Raw genomic sequence first — 26,008 nt, forward strand, 5'->3', positions numbered from 1 at the left:
AATACTGTTTGCTTGTCATTTCTAGTCTGCAAAGTAAAGTTTGGGTTGAAAATCCACAGTCCAAAGAAACCTCCCCCGCCAAAGCTATTCCCTCCAAAGAGGGAGGTAATGGTCAGGTCTGATAACAAGGAAGAGTTCTGAGCCTGTAGAGGTGAATTCAGGAGACTTGCCTCTCTGGGCCACGGCAGCAACTCTTTTTAGTAAACTGTGCACTAATTGCTGCTGTCACTTGGCGTCAGCCCTCCAGTAATAAGCAAAATAAGGTCAACAAACTACCAAATCCCAAGTCCTCCAAGTGTCAAGAGCTTCCCTACTGCTGTGTCAGCGTGTCCCAGACAGAAACGATCTACTCCAAAACACCCCAGGAAGAAGGAGTAGAGCAAAGTGCTTAGGAAGTACTGTCCAGTACACTTTATACAAGGTTTATTCTCTCGTAGGAAGGTCCTAGGACTGGCACATTCGATTCCGTCCAGGGCGCGGCACTGGACGGAGGTGTGCTCCACACCACTGTAGGCCTGGCCACCGAACTTGAGACAGCCATAACCAAGTTCCTGGGAAGCCGTTGCATTTCCAACATGGTCCGCTGGGTCTTCACACTATAAATTCATCGGGTAGGTAAGAGCAAGGGATGACTGGAGAGTGGGGTCGCCATAGCCCCAGCTCACAGAGCAGGTGGCGCCCTCCGGGTGGGTAGCGCCAGCGGATGTGGGCTCGGGCTCGGCGGTAGTGTTGTGCCAGTGGCTCCGAGAGACACAATGCAGCAGAAGGAGATTCCCCATCAGCAAAGCCTCCTGGCCGCAGAGAAGTAACTCACTCACCGGGCAACCACCCAGCACCATCTTCCCGGGCCCAGTGGCGGAGACCCGGCCTCAACAGCAAACCCCGGCCAGCACTGCTGACCCAAGCCCCGCCTGGTCAGGCCTCTCCAAGCAGCCCCTCATAGATATTTTTTTTCACTGTGCCCTGTGAGCTCATTTCCATATATTATTTGCTGTTATTCTGCCTGGTGTTCCCTCTGTCCAGAATGCCTTGGTTTGGCCCCCATTTCTGCCTATTGAAATCTTACCCGTTCTTCAAGGTCCCATGCAAATTTCTCCTCTTCAGAGAAGGGTTTCCTGATTACCTCCAGAGAAACAAATGCTACCCTTCTGTGGTCTCTTTGGACCTTTCCTATAGCATTGATCACATTTTGATTTCTACTGTCATAGGGCCCATGGCTATCTCCGAGGTTCACCTTTGAAAATGGGATTGGATGCTATATCTCACTTACCCCCCAGTCACACTGAGCTCATAGCTGATGTTCAGCAAATGCCAGATGAATTGTACCTCAACACTGTAAGAGACTGCAGTTGCAGGTAGGCCAAGTTTATCATTCAGCATCCTGATTTGGATGACTAGATGATATTCCCCTTACTTCTAGGCTTGTGCTTCTTTCTTTGTTTGCCGATCTGCTTCTAGACCAGTGTTTCCCAAATGCCGGTCATTCGCATCACTCTCGTGAGTCATATCACATCTGTGGATCACTTATGCCTCCACTTACTTAATATCTTTCTTTAAATTGATTCCTCTTTTCCTGACACTAACTCATTTAAAAAGTAGACCAGGGCTTCCCTGGTGGCGCAGTGGTTGGGAGTCCGCCTGCCGATGCAGGGGACATGGGTTCGTGCCCCGGTCTGGGAAGATCCCGCATGCCGCGGAGCGGCTGGGCCCGTGAGCCATGGCCGCTGAGCCTGCGTGTCCGGAGCCTGTTCTCCGCAGCGGGAGAGGCCGCAACAGTGAGAGGCCCGCATACCGCAAAAAAAAAAAAAAAAAAAAGTAGACCATTTACCTCGAATTGAAAGTCTAGTATCACTTGCCTTTAATAGAAAATAAATATACGTATGAATACAATCAGAATAAAACCTTATTGAATTCATTCATATGACAAACATTTATTGTGCATTCACTCTGTACTGGGCACTGTGCTAGGAGCTGGGATACAGCAGTGAACAAGTCCCAGCTCTTTGGGCTTACACTCTATCAGGGAAAATGGAAAATGAACCACCCAACAGGAAATATACCACAATAAAAGCTATAAGGCAAGTGAAGCAGAGCAAAGAGATGGAGAGGAAGTAGGGCACTATTTAGATAAAGAGGTCAGGAAGGGCCTCTCTGAGGAGGTGATATTTGAGCAGAGACCGGGAAGAGCAAATCAGGCAACTATATGGAAGCAGAGGCTTAAAGAGCCCAGGGAAGAGCAGACATCATGGTCCCGAGAAGGGAATCGCTCTTGGTGGTATCTCAAGGCCTCTGTGGAGGCGGATTTTATCTCAAGTCCTGGAGGAGGGGAGTGCGGCTGCAGGGTACTGAGGGAGGGAAGAGCACCAGGAAATGAGGTCAGAGACAGAAGCAAGAACAACAGCATGTCAAGCCTCACGGACTAAGGCAATGACTGATTCATAAAGGGACGGAGATTCTAGAACATGCCACTGCACTCTGGGAAATAACGCCTTTCGTTCAGTGAAGATCTGAGGGAAGTCTCCTTCGGCCTCCTAACTGGAACATTGTTCTTGGTTCATGACCAAACCCTGCAGTCAGCAGTCTTGTCTCCAAGAGATGGGAGCATTTCCGGGGACCCAAAGGGTTCATTGCCTTCTCTCTGGTTCCCTACACTCTTCATCCCTTTTGGACAGCGCCAGGCGCACAGGAGACACACCTTTATCCTCGGTGGAAGGAAGGAAACGTGTATTGCTTCTGCCTTCCGGATTGTGTCTCTTTGCTATGGATCCTGCTACTGACCCCGCCCTGCCAGAGCGAGCAGGGAAGAGAAGTATCATCAGGAAAGGCCACTGCCCTTGACTTCTCCTTCTAAAGCAGAGGTTCTCAGTGAGGGCTGTCCACCAAAACCATGTGGAGAGTTTTGTCAAGATACTGATACTGCCTGGGTCTCAGCTGCAGAGGTTCGGGCTTAACTGGTCTGGTGTAAGACCTGGGCATCTGTGGTTTCAAAAGGTCCACGGGTGATTCTAATGTGCTTCAGGTTGAGAACCACTGCTTCAAGGGAAGTAAGCATTTTCACCTCCATTTTCACAGAAGGAGAAATCAAGAATTTCAATTTTCTAGGCTTGCATAAAAACTAGTATTTTGAAGTGATATAGATACATGGGTGGGCAGGGAATAGGAACACACTAGATGTGAGACTCCCTGTGCCAGGCATAGAATATTAAACAAGACTGTATGTAAAGTGCTTTGAAACAAACATGTATTTTGTTATAGTCAGTGACTGCAAAGATCTGTGAAAAGTGTTCAGATCAGAGGGAATAGCAAGTGCAAAGGCCCTGAGGCAGTATTGTATTGGAGGAATTGTGGAACAGGGGAGAATGGTAAGAAATGAAGTCAGAGATGTTAATTTGATTCATTCCCTACTTATTACCCCAGCAAATGAGGTCTTTTTTCTTTATAAAAATTAACCTCCTGCATAAAGTCTCTTTATCATATGCTACTCTCCAGATATATTCTGCATAGCTGGAATGTCCTTCACCCTTTCTGGTTTACCATATCCTAGTCTAGATTCTCTATGTCCTTCAAAGTTCTATTCAGTTGCCACCACCTTCAGGAAGCCTTCCGTGATCATTCCAGATGGATGCAATCTCTCTCCTCTGTAAAGCACCACAGCCTATTCCTTTACCCTTCTAATGGACAGTAGCTCTCTTTGTCTTATTTATCTCTCCAGCCTGTTATGTACCCCCTACCCCCTGCCCCACTCGAAAGACTAGGTCCAGGTCTGAGCTCTCTGGAAGTTCCTTTCTCTTTGCTTAGTGCTAGCCCTGCATTATACACAAAAGTAGGGCTCAAAAACATTTACTGAAGGGTTAGCTATGTGCCTTCAATTCTCTTCAACAAGAACAGCAATCCAAACAACCTAAGCACATCTACACAGTAATTAAAGCAACAAACAAAACTGTATTGGCTCTTGGACTCTGAGTGCATTCTTGACTTTCCAACAATGGTTTCTGATCATTCACCTTTGAAAGAACATATTGCAATTGAAACGAAACATATCAACCCAGACAGTTTCAGAAAAGCCAAGTCATTTGTTCACTAAGAAGGATCACGGTAGCCAGGAATGAAGACCACAAGGAAATGAAATGCTATCAGTTTCATCTATTTGAATAGTCACTTGGGAGTAGTGCAGAAAACAGAAGGTGGCGAGATGAAAAAAAGAGAACAGATAAAAAGCATTGTTGATATAGACAGTGGGTTGCCTTGCTGTGGTCAGTGGTGTGTGACTTTCTGTGGCCAACCTGATTTCTCCCACGCCTATGGATTCTCCCAGAAGGATTCCCTTTATGGTCAGGGACCCTAGTATTCAACGATTGACAAAACCAGTCTTGTTTAACCCAACCACTACTCTGAAGAATGGTCAGCATCGTCCCTTTATCACAAATGCTGAAATTGACCTGTGGCACTTGGAGGCACCATGGCCTTGGGAGTGAGGGTTCCAGCCTTGGGGCTGAATAGCTTGGGCCCCATTTCCAGCTCTGCCCACTTGCTGTGTGATCCTGAGCAATATTCAATGGTAATAGTAATAATTCCTTCTTCATGGAGTTGTTTTGAGGGTGGGCCGAGTCCACATATGTAAAACACTTAGGACAGGACCACAGATACAGGTGGCATTCAGTACATGTTAACTCAGTATTCAGAGAGGCTAGGTCACTTGTCCGAGGCTGGCAGGTGGTAGGGCTATGATTTGAATTTAGGTGTGTCTAAAGGGAAATACTTAGTAGTGATGGGCTACTGCAAATGGAGTTAGCAATACACTTGAAAGTAGAGAATTGCTCTAATTTTGCTCCCATGCTCACTTGAGCATCACTGAATGGCCAGGGCATTTCCTTAGTACCTTCCTTTTCTTGTTTGTCCACGTTAGAGCCCTTTGCTGAGCAAGCAGGCCTCCAGGCCTGGGACACAGCTAGAGTCCTCCATAAACAAGGTTGTGTGTGCAAGGTGAAGTGGTGTGTCTGTTCCCTCCTCCAGATATTTTGAATGAAGATTCAGGAATTTCAAGGTGTGGGCATTCCAGACATTATAGAATAATATAGGTGAGATAAAACTTATCAATCAAAGATGAAGGTATGTCTCCTGATAAGTTTCCATCCTTCCATATCCCCTGTTCCATTTCTCTCATATAGAGAAGGAGGATGGACTTAGTGGGAGAGGACATGGGTGATTCTTTGAGTTACCTGTAATTTGGGACTTTGAGTTTGATGAAATACATGCCACATGGTTCACAGAACCTCCGAAGATTCTGAAAGACCCTGGGATCACTGCTGCACTTGTGAAATCATATTGTTTGCAGCCCTCCCTCCTCAATCTGCATCATGAAATCATTCCTTTCAGTGTATGTGCATATTGTCACTCTTGCCACATTGCACTGTGCTCATTCATTTCCCTATTTGTCTTCTTTTCTACATTATGAGTGCTCAAGGGCACAGAATGTATCCAGCATACAGCAATGATTAGAATCTCTGGCTTTGGCGTCGGGTATTCCCAGCTAGAGCCCTCTCCCTTCTGACCGTGTTCAGATAAATGAAAATGTGTCTACAACCTCTATGTTTGGGGATAATTTTAACCTGGAATAGATTGGTGCCCCCAAAGTTGCAAAATATGATGTGAATGTGCACGTTTCTATGGAGAATTCAAAGCTTCATCAGATTCTCAAATTGGGTGGGGGGAGGAAGGAACAAGGTTCCAAAAGAAGTGAAGAATTTCTCCTGTAATTAAATAAATTAAGTTTATGAAGTAACTCTGGGTTCTTCACAGTACTTCTTTTCTATAATAAAGAAAAAGGGATGCTATATCCTTGATGTCTACATTAGGAGAGGCAGTTTTTACATCCCTTTAATGCTTTTCCAGTACAGATTCACTTAGTGTATGATTTTTTTCTGTTTCTTAAAATATCTTTTCCTCCATGATCATCCACTGAGATCAAACTCAGGTTTGATCTCACCCTACTAAGCACCTGAAAGCACATGAACTCATTTAACCATTAGGATGATTCTCCAAGTAAACCTTACTATCCCCATTATACGGAAAAGGAAAATGAGACCTAGAGGTAAGATCAGTTCCAAAGCTTTCAATCTGTGCTGATAACCCCTATGCTATACTGTCCTCATCTTTGCTAGAGTCCTCAGTTTATGGATACAAGCTTGTCTAGTTCACTGTTTGGTTCCTAAACCATCTTCGGCTAGAGATGTCAGAATTCTCCTTAAGCATTCAGTCAATACATATGTAGAAAGATCACTCTAAAGCCCACAGTTTATTTTTCCTTTGACTCAGGACGTTAACATCCTCCAACAAGTAGTTCTTGCTTTGATAAACAGACTTTGCAAGGCAGGTTAAATGACATCCCATATATAACACTATTCAAAGCCTTCATGAATTTATATTACATTTTTTAGGCAAAGAGAAAAAAGAATAATACATCAAGGATTCTAGTGAAAACATGACCTACAAGTAAAACAAGAGAAATGTTGCTTTCTAACACTTGGAAAGCCAACCAAATTGATATTTAAAGAGAAAGAAAAAATTGACAGAACATAGAGCTAAGTGAGAGGCAGACTCTTCATGGCTTTTGGAACTCTGTTCTGAGTAGTTAAACTACAAAACTGAGTTATAGAGGGGAGTAAAGACCATGGTCTTTGGCATCAGGTAGAGATGGATTTGAATCTAGTTCAACTACAAAATGAAGGTGAAGCTTCACTATCTTATAAGATTGTTAAGAGAAAACAATGTCAGCACTGTATAGGTGGTCACTAAGCATTAATATTCCTTCTTCCTTTACAATTTCTCTTCTGATTTGGCATAAAACCAGTGTAACTGTTTCCAGTCGGCGGTTCTTTAAACATGAATTTGCCTCTGATACAACTGATGTCCTAGGGATACAGGACCTTGCTGATGAGTCATGAGGAGCCCTGGACCGTTCTTTAGAACCATTCTAAGAATCCAAGTGATATTTCCAAAGCATGTTCATCCAGAAAGAAGACCAATCCAGCGTTAGATGTCTAAGCTAAGGAAAGACCAGGAAAGAGACACTCTGACATGGGGTGTCCTTTTCTAACCCACCCAAGATGGGCAGCTTGAGTTAGTACCACTTTCTGGGTGTCTTTCTAAATAGCCAATGCTTACGAAACTTTTATATCCTTTGAACAGCAAATCTAATTTCAGAAATTTTTGTTGAAGAAATAATTTAAAAAAAAACTATGCTGGCTATGTATAAAGGATGCTGATTGCAGCATTGTTTATTTTAGTCCAATTAATTGCTGGACTAGTTGTTGATTGGAAACCAACTAATTGTTCACCTGTGGGAACTGGTTAAATAAGTTGTGGCCCATCTGTATAAGAGGGGGGGCCTGTGGTCATGATGATGAGAAGAATATGTAATTTAAATGTTCACAGTGCATTAAGTTTAAGCATAAGTTAGAAAACTTATGCTTATGTTCAGGTTGACCCTATTTTGTGTGTGAAAATAGATTAATATGATGATAGTATATACTATATACACAAAATTTGGAAGATGAAAACACATGTCATATGTCTTCTCAACTGTGTGTTTTTCTGAATTATCCAAATTCTCTACAACAATTTTTTGTTGGTTTGGTAATAAAAACAGAAGTGATTTAAAAAATCTCTAAGACTGTGATCATTCACAATACACATTCTAGTGTCTCAATCTTCCCTTTTCGTTTTCCCAGGCCAAAAGCACATGGATATGCCTCCATTTCTGCTAACAGGCAACCTGGGAAAAAGAACTCAACTATATTTCCATTCTTCCATTTAAGGAAACATTGTGTTCATTATTCATACCCAGATGACTAAGAGACAGAAAAGAATGAGAGGGAAGAAGGAGAATACAGTGATGCGAGGCTTCAAGATAATAATTAGAACCATCCCACTTAGCACTGGGACAGCACCTCACATCTTCAAAGCTGTATCAGATGTTATCTAATTAAGCAAAGCGAGGAGGAATGACAAGAGTGGAGGATTTAATCTAAGAAGCACGAGGGGTAGTGTATATATGTCCATACCACTCTCTCGGGCCTTTGGATACTGAGAGGCAGTAACAAGAGGGGCCAAGTGAGAAATTCAGTGCAAAGTCTGAGATATCAGAAGTTCACAGAGGTTTTGAGGGTTGAAAGCAAAAATCATAAATGGAAAAGATAGACAAGGGGGGAAAAAGGAATGATGAAACTAGTAGAAAGCTGCTGGAAAATTTAACACCACCATATTGTTTCTAGAACCCCACATCATTAATCCATTTAATTATGCCTTGTAAATATTTGAATGCAGAACAATTCCTGCGACCCTGCGACTCAGATAATTCCAAAAGCCTTAAACATTGGGCCTGCCAATCAGAATTACCGACGACATTTATCTCTGTTACAGGGAAAACATTAAACACACATCACAGACCCATGTTCTTGGGGGAAGCTTTAGAGCACTGCTGGCTCCTGCCCCATGACCCAATTTAAATGCACTGAGAAAACAAGCACATCAGAGGCTATCAAAAGAGCAAGTCATCCTAAAAGCACAAGGTTATTCATCAGGAGTTCTAGGAAATGTTGAAATAGAAAAATCTCATTTGGGACTCTGCAGTTCTTGGTTGGTCCAATTCTTATTTTTTTAAAAATAAATTTATTTTATTTATTTTTGGCTGTGTTGGGTCTTCATTGCTGCACGCGGGCATTCTCTAGTTGCTGGAGCAGGGGCTACTCTTTGCTGTGGTGCGCGGGCTTCTCATTGCAGTGCCTTCTCTAGTTGTGGAGCATGGGCTCTAGGCTCACGGGCTTCAGTAGTTGTGGCTCGTGGGCTCAGTAGTTGTGGCTCGCGGGCTCTAGAGCGCAGGCTCAATAGTTGTGGCGCATGGGCTTAGTTGCTCCGCGGCATGTGGGATCTTCCCAGACCAGGGATCAAACCCGTGTCCCCTGCATTGGCAGGTGGATTCTTAACCACTGTGCCACCAGGGAAGCCCCCCAATTCTTATTAACACTGGTTTACATTCTCACTCAATTACTGGTCCCCAGTGGCTTTATCCTACAATAAATATCAATTATTCCAATTTAATAAGATCTGTGATCTGTTCCCTTGAAGTTCTATCCAGGGTAGGAAGACGAGAGGTAGATTTTGCAATGGGCCTTGATGAGGGGAGGAAAATCCAGAAGAGGGAGCGGCAGAAGCCAAGGCCATGTGTGTGCTGAAAAGCCGAAAGCCAAAGGCAGGCATTATACTACGGTCCAGCAGTTACCATAAGCAGAGATTTCTTAGAGTTTTGCTCCATTTTCCATGATTTTCCATGACTTACTCTGTCTCCTTCAGCATGTTTAAGGACAGGCAGTGATACACTACACATCCCCAAAACAGGCATCTCAACATCTGCTCTTTTTTTTTCCCCCCAAAACTTTCAAGCCTGCAGTTAAAATACAGCTGCCAATTATCAAGTATGAGCTTCCTGGCCCAACGGTAATTCACACATGTCAGAAGTCGGATGAGAAAAAGTCCAATGCAGTAAAATACGTGTGTACTGTGATTATACCTGTATGCGTTATTGCCTTTTTTTTTGGTTTTGTTTTTAGTGCTTTACTGATCAAAAAGAATCAGATTCCTAGCTCTCAGCTTGGGATACTGTTCACTGCATTTCAATATTTGACTTGAAACAGTGAGGGTGGTGAGAGTGGAGGCATGGCCAGCTTGTGTCATCGTAGTGGATACCAAGCACGTTCTGAGCATTTTCAGCTGTTTGTGAATTAAATATAAAGGGCTTAATGCCCTACACGGCATTGATCGAAAGGGGGCATTCAAAGGTCTCCACTGGTCATATCATGGTCTACTTTATCTGTCTTTTTTCCTCCTTCCCCCCCGCTTCCTTCCTCCCTCCCTCCCTCCCTCCATCCCTTCCTTCCTTCCTTCCCTCCTTCCTTTGTCTATCTATTCATTCCTCTTATGCACAACCACTAAAAATCTATGATGCTATAGATCACCAGAGAGGATTCTGCATAAGCCTTCACTTTGCTTTGCCACTCATTTAACACTGGGTCTGCCTCTCTTCCATATATCCACTGGGAGCTGACTCTGAGGTATAAACTAATTTCATCATTTGTTTAAACAAAATGGCACTAGAAGATAAATATCACAAAGCACATTCACAGAAATGGACACTGAAATGACTCCTGTGTGCTATATGGCTTTTGGGATCTGACCTAACATTCCTCTGTCTTCCCAGATGATTGACAGCTGGCCACTAGCCAAACGAAGGAGGGCAGGAGAACCAGTTGCTTTCACAACCTGTGTTTTAGTTTCCTAGGGCTGCCATAACAAATTGCCATTAACTGGGTGGCTTAAAATAACAGAAATTTATTCTGTCACAGTTCTGAGGGCCAGAAATCAGAAGTCAGGTGTCAGCAGGGCTGTTTCCTTCTAGAGGCTCTGGGGGAGAGTCTATACCATGTCTCTCCCCTAGCTTCTGGTGGCTGTTGGTAATTCTTAGCATTCCTTGGCTTTTAGAGGCATCATTTCAATCTCAGCCTCCGTCTTCACATGGCCTTCCCCTGTGTCTCTGTGTGCTCTCTTTTTGTGCACTTATAAGGACACTTGTCATTGGATTTAGGGCCCACCCTAAATCTAGAATGATCTCATCTCAAGACCCTTAACTTAATTACATCTGCAACGACCTTGTTTCCAAATAAGGTCACATTCACAAGTACTGAGGGTTCAGACTTGCACATATTTGTGGGGGGGGGCACCATTCAATCCACTACGCCTATCCTTGTTCTATTCTCCATTGCACCCTCACATTACCAGTGTTGAGAAAAAAATCAAAAGCAAGTCCTATGACGTGCACAGAGATATACAGAAGGACACAACGTTCAGTCTTCTTTGGAAGCAAAGATTGGAAACATCCTAAATGTCCATCAACAGGAAACACGGTTGAATGAGTTTGGTTCATCTACCCAATGGAATACCAGGCAGCTACTAAAAAGAACAAAGTAGGATTTTTATAAATTGAAATGAAAATATCCCCAAAATATGTTGTAAAGAGAATTAAGCAAATTATAGAACAAAATATATGTCACAAACCCATTCTAAAAAGCAAACTATGAACAACAAACCCACACAATCCTCCTTTGGGGGAAATGCTCTGTTCCCATGCCAGTTATGTGATTCTGAGGAGAAGGGCTGCCAATCACACCTCTTGATCCCCTTTCCCTGCCATAAAGAGTAATCAGATCTAGACAATTAGAGTACCTGATGCTGTTGACCATGGTGACAGGGATGGAGGTTGGCTGAAAACCAAGGTAGGCTAGTCAGAAGCCTTGCAAGGATTTTTAAAACTTTTTATTTTGAGGAGAAAAAGTCTCTTGCCTTTTGGGCCCTATATTAGGTCTCTCCAGCTGCTAGAACAAATTAGCACAAACTCAGTGGCTTAAAAGAACAGAAAATGTATTATCTTATGATTATGTAGATCAGAAATATGACGCAAGTCTCAAAGTGTCAGTAGAGCTGTGCTCCCTTCTGGAGGATCCGAGGCGGGCCGGGGGGGATCCATTTCCTTGCCTTTTCCAGCTTCCAGAGGCATCCACTTCCGTGGCTCACAGCCCCACTCTTCCATCTTCAAAGGTCAGTTGATGAACAACTTTAATTCCATCTGCAGTTTTAATTCTCCTTTGCCATGTTAAGACAACATATTTACAGGTTCTGGGGATTAGGATGTCCACATTTTTGCAGGGAGATGGGGCATCATTTTGTCTTGAATCTAGAGCAAATCTGGGTCTGCAGATAGCTATCCTCCCCAACACCTGGAGAAAGCTAAGTGAGGGGGGAAAATGAGGCAGACGCACAGAAAGAGGACACGCTGAGAGAGAGAGAGATGAGAGAAAGAAAGACTAGCCTGTTGGACACCCTGGATCTGGCCATTCTTGAAGCTAATTCACCTCAATTAAGTATGATTATGTAAGCCAAGAGATTTCTCCTATTTCTCAAAAATGTTTTGAATTGGGCTGGTCTCATTTACACTTTAAAGAGTCCTAATTACTCGTGTGTGTGTGTGTGTGTGTGTGTGTTAATCATATATGTTTATATATGTCTAGAAAAATAGCAGAGAATAGAATTGAAGTGGTTGGTATGTGGTAGCTTTTATTTTTTTGGCCGCGCTGCACGGCATGCAGGATCCTAGTTCCCTGACCAGCGACTGAACCCATGCCCTCTGCAGTGGAAGCGCAGTCTTAACCACTGGACTGCCAGGGAAGTCCCAGGAGCTTTCATTTTTCACTTAATATATCTGTATTATTTGAATATTGTACAATGGGCATCTATTACTTTTGTGATTTTAAAAATGAAGTAAAAATACGAGACTGTAACATAAAAAGTAAGTTCCTCCAGGGCTCCAAGGCCTAGTTAAAGAGCAAAATCCTCATAAGTTTCTCTTTCATCTGGTGCTTTTAAACAGTACCTGAGTCCATTCGAGAGCCCATAATTACAAGTTATTTCTTAGGCCCTGATAATATACTTTATCCTTTAAGAAAAGCTATTTAGATGGGACCACAGATGATAAAAGGGCTATGCTCAGGGCGCAAACAAAGAACTTACTGGCTCACTTTTGGAGGCCTGACGTGTCCCTGCCCAGGTCCACATGGCAGGCCTTGAAAACACAAGTCTGTCCTAGTTCTCTTTCTTGCCTCCTTGGACTATAAATACGTGCATTATATGTATCCAAATAAAAAGAAAAGGAGCAGAAACAAATGCCTGCATTCCCCTTAGCAAAACAAAGGGACCAAAGCAGCCTCTATGCCAGCTGCATTAAAAAATGGGAACAGAATAATTTGTTAAAATGTCACAATTAAGAGATCTGAAGAATTCTCCTGCTGGACCCAGCACAGTGGGAGTTAGTATGCTGGATCCAAATTCCCTGGTCTTCTTGTTACAAAGTCTGATAGAGAACCCTACACGCAGGGGGGCAGTTCAGTGTCCCTTCCCTAGAAGAGACCCTCTGAGCACCCCAGCCAGTGAGCAGACGCATCAGGATTCAAATCTGGGCCTTTCTGGCACCAGGATCTACGGTTCTCAATACCCAGTGGGCAGAAGAATCACTTAGGAACCTTATGAAACACACAGATTCTCAGGCTCCATCTTCCAAAGATCTGGAATCTAGAGATCTGGGGCTAGGTCCAAGACTCTCCATTCCAACAGGCACCTCACATAACCGGATGCAGGAAAAACACACACACAACATAGGACAAATTCCCTCTCTCTCTCTCTCTTTCTTTTTCTTTCTGTTGCACCTCTTTCCTTTTAACTTCTTTAAGGTATCTCAGACTGTGAAAAGCAGAGGTTGCAGGATTCCTTGTACACATTTCTGACAGCCACTCTTTTCTCACATCCCAGAGCAGAAAGAACTGCGATTGGAAGGTATTTCAATGAGTAACTATTATTGACCAAAAGTTTAAAAAAACAATGAATCTCATACTCCATCACAAGGAGAGTAAACAAAATTCACAAACCTCTAGAGAGAAGAAATCAATTTTTCAAATATGTTAAATTCACCAGGCTGTAGGTAATTATTCAAATTTCAGGGCAAGAAAGAATCAAACCCCATCGATCAAACCTTTCTGGACTCATGTCAAGAAATTGCAGGGCTCCCCTGGTGGCGCAGTGGTTGAGAGTCCACCTGCCCATGCAGGGGACACGGGTTCGTGCCCCGGTCCGGGAAGATCCCACATGCCGCGGAGCGGCTGGGCCTGTGAGCCATGGCCACTGAGCCTGCGCGTCCGGAGCCTGTGCTCTGCAACGGGAGAGGCCACAACAGTGACAGACCCGCGTACCACAAAAATAAAAAAAAAAAAGAAATTGCAGTGGGCTGCATAATTTCAAAACCCTCCGTTTTCTGCTGAGATATCCTAGTCCTTATAAGACAGCTCCTCCATATTTCTGCTTCGGTTAGCTGGAGGGCTGGCTGTTCAGAATGCTATCACCTCCTTTAAACCAGATGTTGAAATTGCAGTCAGGGCCTTCCCTGGTGGCGCAGTGGTTAAGAGTCCGCCTGCTGATTCAGGGGACACGGGTTCGTGCCCTGGTCCGGGAAGATCCCACATGCTGCAGAGAGGCTGGGCCCGTGAGCCACGGCCGCTGAGCCTGCGCGTCCAGAGCCTGTGCTCCGCAACGGGAGAGGCCACAACAGCGAGAGGCCCGCGTACCGCAAAAAAAAAAGAAAAAAAAAGAAAATGGTAGTTAGGTGTTGCCCTCTATGACGGAGCTGCACTTGACCTTATTAAGTACTAAATAAGTCAAAGCAAAATATTGTTTTTACTTTCGCATTATTCCTTCCATTCAAAATTGTCTGTTGAAATTAAAGAATGGAAAGTACCAGAATGAAGCCATAGGTGATCTGGGTTTGATTTTAGGTCTTGCCTCTTTTAGCTTTCCTACCCCCAGCATATCTGAGTCACCTTACTCAGCTCTGTGCCCCTCACACCCTCACTTCATAGCACTTACTATCTTCTAATTACTGTATAATTTACTTATTTACTATAGCTACTGTTTATGTCAATCGCTCCCTCAAGAATGGAAGCTCCAGGAAGTTGGAAATTTTTGTCAGTTTTGTGCATAGCATAATGTCTGGAACATATAAATGCTCCTAAGTGAGGAAAGGAAGGAGGAGTCTATAGTAGGAAAGAACAAAACACTCATGGGATGCAGTAGAAATAATAAAAGATGCAAACAGAATGTGTCTTGATGGTGATAGATGTGTGTTGTTCAACATGGTAGCCACTAGCCACATGAGTCTATTGAGAACTGGAGAGGCAGCTAGTCTGAATTGAGGCTGGCTCATGAAGACTTAGAGTGAGAAAGAATATAAAAGATCTCAGTAATTTTCTATATTGATTATATGTTGAAATGATAATATTTTTGATATACTGAGTTGACTTACTAAAATTAATCTCACCAATCATTTTTTTGCTTTAACTTGCTCCTAGAAAATTTAAAATGACATATGTGACTCATATTCACGGCTCACACTATATTTCTATAGGTTAGTGTGATGCTGGAGTTTCTGAATCCCATCATTCCCTTTTCTTTATTTTTCTGCTATGTTTATTTTTTAAACTAATTTTAGACTGATAGAAAATTTGCAAAAAATAGCATAAAGAGTTCATGTATATCCTTCCTCCACTTTCCCCTAATGTTAATATCTGAATATTTTTAACTAAACTATAGACCTTATTCAAATTTCAACTGTTTTCCTCTTAATGCCCCTTTTCTGTTCCAGGACACGATCCAGGATTCCACATTGCATTTAATTATTATGCCTCTTTAGCCTCCTTCAATTGGTGACAGTCCTAGTTTCTCCCGGTCTTATGACTGTGGCACTTCTGATAATTACCAGTCAACTATTTCACAGAATCCCTCATTCTGGGTTTGCCTACTTTTTCCTCATGATTAGATTGAAGCTATGCATTTGTACCAAGAAGGCCACAGAAGCGATTTTGTGATCACAGTGCATCTTATCATGGGGTCCATGATGTCAATGCTATCTTATTGCTGGTGATGTTAACCTTGGTTAAGGTGGTGTCTGCTGGGCTTCTCCACTGTGAAGTTTGGTATTTTGTAATTTATAAATGTCTTTTATAAGTATCTTAGGAGAGATATTTGAAATTATGCAAATATCCAGGTCCTCCTCAAACTTTCCTGGACTGCTTTTAGCATCTGTCAGTGAGGATCCCATCATTTCTGAGGTGGTTCTTCTTAGACCTGAGTGACAGTGGCTGTTTCTCCATTCCTCTTGCACTGTGGTGTTTTTATACCCTGTCCACTTCATCATCGATGGCACCTGCCTGGCACTACTGCTATTTCAGCTTGCAGCCTCCTTGAAATGGGCCCATTATCTATGAAGCCAAGGATCTCACAGCCCAGTGCTCGTGAACTGCCAACAGAGTAGCTTCCTTAGAATCTCAGTCATTGCACGTGATTCTCTTAAACATTAAATGGGTTCTACAACAGCAACTCCTAATACAAATCCCAGTCCTCTCTTATTCTTGGGAGATGTTTATTTACTGCCTCAGAAGAGCTCAAGTTCACCCATGTTGTCTTATCCTCCCTATCTTGGTCACTATTTAGATCCTGTACTTGCTCTTCAGAGAGTAGGGGAAGGGAGGAAGCAAAGCTGTAAAGCCTAGTGCTTTTTCACGGGTGAGGTGTTGGGGCATAAGACTGGGACCTTCACTCATTAGTAAATTTTGTCTGGCCATATACTTATGAACTGTCTATTTACAATCAAGGAAAGTGGAGCACGATTAAGACACATCTCCAATTTATAATCTGCTAATTACTTGACCACCAAGATAAAATTACAGGAGACATCCTTGACCCCTTCTTCCCGCTCCATGTGCATTTGACCAACGTTTCTGTCACATCAGACACTTAATAGTCCTTAGATCTTTATCCACCTCTCTCAGCATCGCCACTAAGTCAGGCCAGCAGAGTTAGTACTCAATATAACACACTGATTAAGGAATGGACAACATAGATTTGAGTGTGTTAACCCATAGAACATCATTTCCATCCCCATCAAAGACAGATCCATAAAATGGAAAGTGTATGGGTCTGAGGCAGCATGGAAGCTTTTAATTTTTATTTTTAAATGATCCTTTTAAGAGATATAGCTCTTCTTTTGCAGCTGGAATGAAAATTCACTAATACCTAACTCAAGATTTCCAAAGTATGTTCTGGGGAAGTCTAGTTATGTGATGTTAATAGATGTTATATTTTAAAACAAGGTTCTATGATCAAATGAGTTAGGGAGATGCTGGGTTAACAGAGATAAACAGATGTACACAGTGTACTATTCCAATGTGCACTGTGAAGGGGGCCAGTAAATGGTGTTTCTCAACATTTTAATTTTTCCCCCAGTCTTTCATTATTATTTATTTATTTTTCTAGCATTATTGAGATATAATTGATACATAACATTGTGTAAATTTAAGATATACAGCGTGATGATTTGATACAGGTATATATTGCAAAATGATTAGCACAATAACGTTAGTTAACACCTCCATCACCTCACATAATTACCTTTTTGTGTGTGTGTGGTGAGAATATTTAAGATCTTAGCAACTTTGAAGTATAGAATGCAGTACTGTTGACTATGGTCACCATGCTGTCCATTAGATCCCCAGAACCCGCTCATCTTACAACTGCAAGTTTGTATCCTTTGACCAGCATCTCCCCATTTACCTGACCCCCCCTGCCCAGGCAACCACCCTCCTACTCTCTATTTCTGAGTTTGGCTTTTTTAGATTCCATACTTAAGTGAGATCATATAGTGTCTTTCTTTCTCTGTCTGATTTATTTCCCTTAGCATAATGCCCTCGAGGTCCACCCACATTGTTGCAAATGGCAAGACTTCTTTCCTTTTTATGGCTGAATAATATTCCACTGCCTATATATTTATACATACATATCAATATATATATGTGATATATAAATATATGTGCACATATATATGAATATGATATACATATATATTTTTTTTCTTTATCCATCCATTTGTTGATGTTTCCATGTCTTGGCTATTGTCAGTAATGGGGCAATGAACATGGAAGAACAGCTATTTCTTTGAGACAGTGTGAATCCTTTGAAGAGCATTTCACAGGGCTAATGTTTCTCAAAAATCCCTTTGGGTATCACTGGCCAAACTTATCTACCTAGTGAGGCAAAGAGGTTTTTCTCAAAATATTTCAGAAGGGACATTCGGGGAATTTCGTGGCATGCAATTGGCAAATACCTGCGTTGGGGGCACACTGCTGAGAAGTAGGAATTGCAAACTTGGCAAGATGCATGTCTCCTCCATCAGCCACCTCAGGCCTGACCCACTGCCTCCTCAGGGTACTGGGGCCCACGTCCAGCCAACAATTCCTTTCACAGATTTGCTCTACAAGGCTCAGTCAGGAAGAGGCAAAAACACAGATGGAAGGAGGGAGGGAGGAAAGCAGGAAGCGAGAAAGGAAGGGAGGGAGGAAGGAAGGGACTAAGTCTGAGGACACAATATGCACAGGAATAATCTCTGTGCTGTGTTAATATCCAGAAGGAATGACAAGTTAAGCCCAGAACAACAGAAGGAGGTGCATTTATTGACAGATAGAGGTTTCAGTTCAGGGATGAAATCTTCGGGGATGCGAAAATATAAAAATCAATAGAAAGGTCTACAAAGAAGGTCCCTTACAAGACATTACTGTCATTGATTGAACACCTCTCACTGCTGGAATGCTCTCCACTGAAACTTAGAGCCAAGTGGAGTAGAGTAATTTGCATAAGACGCGAGCTATTGAGAACCCATGAAACCATGCTTTCCTAGTAGGGTGAGGGGAGATTAAAATGTCTGTCTTGTATCTAAACCATGTTACAATGTAAGCATGCTGTTGTAGAAATGGCCTTTACTCTACGGATTAACTTTTTTCTACAGATATAAAGTATTTAATGTAGACATATTTCAAGCTACAAAGCAGACATACAAATTACCTGTGTATTCAAATGACTGGTTCTGCTCTATACCTAACCCTCAACCTTGCTTTGAAAAGCTCCTGGTCATTCCTTCCCCCATGGTGCCACCACCCTCATGGTGAGAAGCGGGTCCTGTCTGATGCAAGATCCCCCATGACATGTTTTCTCTTCCCTCCAATGTCATTGTGTAGATGTGTGGAAGGTGGAGGAAAGATTAAGTGCTTGGGGGCCAGGTAGAGTTGCTTTTGAAACCTCATTCCAAAATCTACTATTCTGTGTCCCTGGGAAAGGTATTAGGTGGAACCATCTGAAATTGCCGTACGCCAAGCAAAATATCGGCAATTTCATATGGTTCAACCTAACACCTAAGCTTCTGAGCCTTGGTTTTCTCATTTATAAAGGGGACTAATACTGCCTTTAATTGTGAAGATTACATGTGTGTCAAACACATGGCACAGTCCTGGAACAGCATGGGAGCTCAGTAAATGAGCTGTTATCACTGATTACTGAGCAAGTGCCACATTCTCTCTTCTTCCTTCCTTCCCAGTTCAGTTACTGACTGTCACTCGCACTCCATCTCTTTAAATAACTCCCCTCTTCTACATTTCACCTCTTCCTCGATCATCTCAGAAATCTCTCTATGCTGTCCCGCTCCTTTTCTGTTCCCTTTCCCCACCTTCTGTCCACCTGCGCCACAAAAGCACCTCAGCACAGTTGAGCCGAACAGTAATGAGGGGGGCATACCCCAGTCAGTGAAAAGACAAACATTGAGAAACACTATTCGATGATAACAGAACCTTTGCAGTTAACCTCTGTGGTCCCTGAAAGTTTCTAAAGCAGCTTTAGGATGTCCACAGAAGTCCCTCCTACTCATTTTTCAGTTGCTAATTAAAAACTGCTTCTCATTTACACACATATAGACATTCTTTTTTTTAATATTCTTTTCCATTCTGGCTTATCACAGGATACTGATTATAGTTCCCTGTGCTATACAGTAGGAACTTGTTGTTTATCAGTCCTATATATAATAGTTTACATCTGCTAATCCCATTGTAAATCAGCTATACTTCAATTTAAAAAATAAAAAAAATAGCTACCCCCACACACAAAAATACTGCTTCTCTTCATACATGGATCTTCAAGACACTTTTTAAAGATGATCTTCAGTTCTGTAGCAATCTCTTTTAATTAATTTTCTTGCATCTGCGGTGGTCATTGTAAATGCATATACCATTTTAGCTGTTCGTGTGGCTTTATTGGGCTGGCCTTAGAATCTAACACTCACTGCATTCCAAGAGGACGACTGACTTGGAGATGAACTTTGGAAAAGCAAATCATTTGTAAATTTGGAGACGGGTATATTGTTAAAATCCTGTAGAACAAAGGAGGAAGGTGCAGGGGATGGGATTACAGAATCAGTGATGTTCCATTTTTTTTATTTTGTGAATTATGAATTCTAAGCTAAAGCAAGCTGGTGCTTAATACCTCTTTACAGGAAGTTACTTTGGGTGCTTCAGAACGGTTCTGGAATGTTGTTAAGAAAATCTCCATAAAGCAAAGCAGTTTCTCTCTGCTTTTAGCTGATAAGGGCTCTTCATTTAGAACCTTCTCCAAAGCTCAAATACCCAGACCTACACGTGGCCAAAACATGTGCAACCATATAAGATTTTAAAAGTTATCAACACATTATTTTATAAAATGTTTTCATTTCAAAAGTGAACTAAATTGACTCATTAAAAGGTCACCCTGGGGCTTCCCTGGTGGTGCAGTGGTTGAGTCCGCCTGCCGATGCAGGGGATACGGGTTCGTGCCCCGGTCCGGGAAGATCCCACATGCCGCGGAGCGGCTGGGCCCGTGAGCCATGGCCGCTGAGCCTGCGTGTCCGGAGCCTGTGCTCCGCAACGGTAGAGGCCACAACAGTGAGAGGCCTGGGTACCGCAAAAAAAAAAAAAAAAAAAGGTCACCTTGTTATATATACTGTCTACTTGATGGAGATTTGGGAATGTACATGTTATATAAGATTATTTTCAGTAAAAACCCACTGGATTCACAAATTAATACGGTATATTGTGTAGGACATGGTAATCAAGCATAATGGCACTACTGAAAGTATTTCACTGTTATAAATTAATCAAAATACTATTGATATTTAAACAATCCATCACTGTTTTAAGACTCATCACCTAATTTCCGCCACTGACTCCCCCTCAAGATTATTTATAACATTAATTATAACATTAGTCATTTCTGTGTTTGCTATTTTGTTAATTTTAAGGTAAACGGTCACTTTCTCAACTCTTTCATTCAGTGGAAACAACTATGTTAAATTTTATGTTACAAAGTAATGCATTTTAAATACTGTACACTAAGATACAAACAAATAACAGAACTAGATGACCAAACTCTACCCACTTAAAATTGTGCTTGCTATAAAACAATAAGTTTAGAAAGTGGTTTCAACAGATAAAAACTATTACAAAAATAGTTTACATTAAAATTCTGAAAAAACGTTGCTATTGTGAAGATGAGCCTGATACTTTGTCAACATTTGAACTATGAAATGGCTTAGATTAGTTCTGTCTCATAGAAATATAATGCAAACCACAATGGGGGCCACAGGTTTAATTTTAAATTTTCTAGTAGCCCCATTATAAAAGTAAAAAGAAACAGGTAAAATGAGTTGAAATAATCTATTTAAACCAATATACCCCGAATATTACTATGTCAATGTCTAATCAATATAAAACATTATTAATGAAATTAAAAATTTTTTTTCACACTAAGTCTTTGAAATCTAGTATGCATTTCACACTTTACAGCATATCTCTGTTCAAACTAGCCACATTTCATGGGCTTGTGGCCACACATAGCTAGTGTATAATAGCACAAGTCTAGATTCTTATCAATAAAGAGCTTTAGGTATTCAAATCACACCAGATGCTAATCTCTCCTGTTTCTCATGTAGTATCTTTTGAACATCTATTATTCTCTAACACTATGCTAAACTCCTATAGTATTTTTTGAACAATGGAACAGAGACAACAACATAGACAATCAATTCTGATTTAACAGAGAATTTTCTGCAACTAAGAATCCTGTCATCGAACCCTGCTTTATCCAAAATATGATGTCCTGTAATAAACACTGAGATAACAAAAGCTGATGAGGACAGCAAAGGCTTACATTTATTAAGCACTTATCATGTGCCAGACATTGTTTACATGTGAGAACTTTGATTTATTTCTCACAGTAACTCTAAGAGGTGGGTACTATGATACGTGGAATCATAGACTCCTAATAGATGTCACCAATGTGAAGAGCAATTCTCATCCTTCATGCAGTAAAATAATAGTGGCTGATATTTCTTTAGAGCTGTCTATGGCTCAGGCACTATATTAAACAATTAACTATCATTATTTCACTAAAATTCACAAAACCCTTGCAAAATAGGGATTATTATTTCCATTTTACAAGTTAGGAAATAGACTCAGAGAGCTTTATTATCTCATACAAAGACTGTAGCCGAAAAGGGGCACTAAATCTTTGCTCATGCCACTCTGTACACTATAATGGACATTCTATTTACAATGAACTCATTTGATAAAAGAAGGTGCCTTCTCTGGGGGCTCCCTCATACCCTTGGGAAGACAAGGCTTGCTTGCTAGAAATAATTGAAAATTATTTTGAGCACAGTCCAAATTTTGTGGTTCTGATAATAGTGAAGACAAGTTTAAAGAGCTGGAGGATTCTGGAGCACAGCTTAGATGAGAAAATATTCGTTTTGGTTTTTAAATGCCAGTATTGCCCCAGTGGCACTTACATTAGGAACCCACAGGTACAATCATTATGGTCCACAACTACATTCTCAATAAGCACTGCAATTTGTTAGGCACTTTGTCTTTTGCAAAGCATCTGAACATACCCTGGGGCTTATGTGATCTCTATAATCACTTTTTAAGATGGGCAGGGAAGGTATACAATCATTTTATTGCTGAGGGAGAAAGAGACTGATTTGCCCAGAACTGCACAGTAGCTTCTTGGTTAAGGAGCCAAGTTCAAAGTCAGATCTTGTAAATTTGAGTCTAGTGCTTTCCTCTCTATGTCACTGTTTCCAAAAATCTGGTACTTGTAGCCCTGGTGGTTGTGGTATGATTTTAGCCACATGCAGGTCGGCTTTCTATTTTCATACTCTGTATTTATTTTTATGAATATTAGAAAACGATGTAAATAGCAAACAAACCATTATTTCAGGGCTTTATTGCTTAGGATGAGGCAGCAGTATGTATCTAAGATACAAAAGTGAGTTTAACTACGTGAAAACATTAAGTAAATAACAGTCCAGGTGGGACGCACATTTGGTAAAACCCATGATCAAAATATGGGAAACCTCATATAATGCCATATATTTCCTAACAGAAGTCATCATTTGCAGTTTCTATTACTTGATGCAGATGCCAACAGACAAGTTGTACATTTAATATTTTGCTTGCTTATAAAAGAACATGTAATACTAAATGGTAGATAAATAACATTTTAACCCCCTTAGCATTCCATTTGGACTTTACAGAACAGTTCTTTGCATTATTATCTTCTTTACTGGGCTGTGAACTCATTGAGGACGGTGACTTTATATGACTCATCTTTGTGGTCCTCAGTGTGTTGAGTTATTTATTTCAACTATGTTAGTTTATAGGAAAGAAACAGCAACCCACCTAAATTACATCAAGAAAACAGCATATTTTTGGAAGGGTACCTATGGACAGAACTAGAAAGTAAGAAAGTAGAGGCAGGTCTAGGGAGCAACAACTCACCTCACATCTCCCTCTCGGGCCACGTACCCTGACGACTCCTCAAGATGTACTTAACTCTTTTGATCTGATACTTTCCTTCCTCCAACTGGCTTCCCTTTTGATTCAGTTTCTGCTTCCTTATAATTTTGGCTCAGAGAGAGCTCTGCATGGCCTCTCTGGCTTTGGCTCATCTGCATCTCCCTCCCTCTCTCCAGTTTCTGAGTGCACCTACCACAAATAGGGAATCTGATTGGCCTACCATAGCTTTCTACAGCAGGCCATTCACTCGTTTTAAAACAACAACTGTTGAATCTAATAGGCATCTCAACTTTACCTGTCCAAAATGGAACAATTGATCCATGTGCCACCAACCTCCCACTACTATCCTCCCCATTCTTGGACCCCAACCCTTGAATCCTTCTTTCCCTTGCCTGCTCCCCACATATAGTTTCTAGAAGCCAGTTCTATGTACCATCTCTTTAAATACATCCCAAATCTTTCCAGTTTTCTCCCTCTTAATCACTAAGACCCTATTTAAGACACTATCTTCTCTTGCCTAGATTAACTGAAAAATATATTTTGCACACAACAGCTAAAATAACTCTTAAAATATGTAAATCAGATCATGTCACTCCTTTAGTCTTAAGTGAAGGATTCCCACTGCATCCAGAATAAAATTCAAGTACCTTACATGGCCTGTGAGGCCCTTTCTCTTATTGGCCCCTGTGTGACTCACCGTACCCCACTCTCCCCTTTATCCACTGTGTTCTCCCTGCGCTATTCTTCTATCTGTTCCTCTATTGCACCAGGTTCCCTTCTGCCTTTCCACTTGCTCTTCCAACTTCATGTTCCACCTAGATCTTTCATGGTTCATCCTTCTTGTCATTCTCAGCTTAAATGTCTCCTCATAAGAGAGACCTCCTTGCCTACTCCATTCCCAGTTATTATCCACTGTATCACTCTGTTTAATTTTTGTCATCGTGCCTGTCTGACATGATCTTTGTCTTTGGCTTGTTTACATGTTTCTTTTCTCTATTCCTTGCCCTCACTACAATGTTAAGCTCCAGGAGAAGACAGACCCAATGTAACTTGCTCTCCACTTGATCTCCATCACCAAGAACAGCTCCTTGCACAGAGTAGGCATTCAAAAAAATGTGCTATATATCTGGAGAAAACCATAATTCAAAAAGATAACATGCACTTCAATGTTCACTGCAGCACAGTCTACAATAGCCAAGACATGGAAGCAACCTAAATGTCCATCAACAGAGGTATGGATAAAGAAGATGTTGGATATACATATACAATGGAGTATTACTCAGCCATAAAAAAGAATGAAAGAATGCCATTTGCAGCAACATGATGGACCTAGACATGATCATTCTAAGTGAAGTAAGTCAGACAAAAACAAATATCATATGATACCATTTATATGTGGAATCTCAAAAAATGATACAAATGAACTTATTTACAAAACAGAAACAGACTCACAGACTTCGAAAACAAATTTATGGTTACCAACAGTGAAACGTGGTGGGGGGAGGGATAAATTAGGAGTTTGGGACCAGCAGATACACACTACTATATATAAAATAGATAATCAACAAGGACCTACTGTATAGCACAGGGAACTTTACTCAGTATTCTGTAATAACCTATATGGGAAAAGAATCTGAAAAAGAATGGATATGTGTATATGTGTAACTGAATTACTTTGCTGTACACCTGAAACTAACACAACATTGTAAATCAACTACACTCCAATATAAAAGAACAATTAAATTTAAAAAATGTGCTAAATGAATGAATGAGTCTCTCTTTGTCCCAGCAACCATGTACAGATTGTTGACCAACTAATAATTTGGTGCCTACCCATCATTCAATTAGCTAAGATGGGTGGGGCCCCTAGGACCCAAACATGGCTGAGTATGGGCTGGATCTGCAGCAGAGGGCAAGCACTCTACACTCACCTGGTTCATGCACTGACTGACCAAATGAGTAAATGGACAAGTTCAAAAGTTCAACAAGTCTCTGAGGACTCCTGGTGATGTACAGTGAGACTCTGAAAGAGGAGCTGAGTATGCTTTTCTTTTCTTTTTTTTCATACTGTCTGTATTTCTCTTCCAGAAAGCATTATAAAAAGTGTTAGAGACACACATTGTTTATTTGGCTAGCGGCATTTGGTTGAAAATTGAAGTGATTTTTAAGACTACAGAAACACAGTCATCTGGGCACTAGTGATGAGCCTGAGCTAGAAAGTAATTCACATCACATTTTCATTTAGTCTTGTGCAGTAAGGCATTTACATTCATTTTCTTCTATGGTGCTGTTTGTTCCAATATGGAATACTTGTGCTTTACATTTTTTTTCATCTGCATAAAGGAAACATTAAACTTTGTCATTTTTTTTCAGAGAACATTCAGTCTGCAGAGAGACTGAATTCCATCTCTAAAGACCATGGTAATCAGAGTAGTAATTTCAGGTTTCGAAATGGTAAAGTTCACGTCAGTCTAAGACGATGACTTAAACTGACAGAAAATCATATTTAATGGGGCACAACTGACAGAATTTATTTTCTCTTAACAATTGCTTATGGTGACTGGTGAAAAGATCAGAGAAATCAGTCCTTTCTCACTTTGACAAGCAAGAAACTAAACACAGAGATAAATAAGACTAAACACTTAAAAATT

The 26,008-nt window shown here is 41.3% G+C and overlaps 1 protein-coding gene and 1 pseudogene across 2 annotated transcripts in view; both read right to left on the bottom strand.

Moving 5' to 3' along the window:
• The window catches only part of SYNPR (synaptoporin), a 291,929-nt gene that overhangs the window by 72,842 nt on the left and 193,079 nt on the right, over window positions 1-26,008 (bottom strand). The gene's annotated exons all lie outside the window — the stretch shown is intronic.
• Window positions 198-839, bottom strand: LOC115859047 (TM2 domain-containing protein 2 pseudogene; annotated as a pseudogene).

This window comes from Globicephala melas, chromosome 11 (genome assembly GCF_963455315.2).
Source record: "Globicephala melas chromosome 11, mGloMel1.2, whole genome shotgun sequence".
Classification (NCBI taxonomy): Eukaryota; Metazoa; Chordata; class Mammalia; order Artiodactyla; family Delphinidae; genus Globicephala; species Globicephala melas.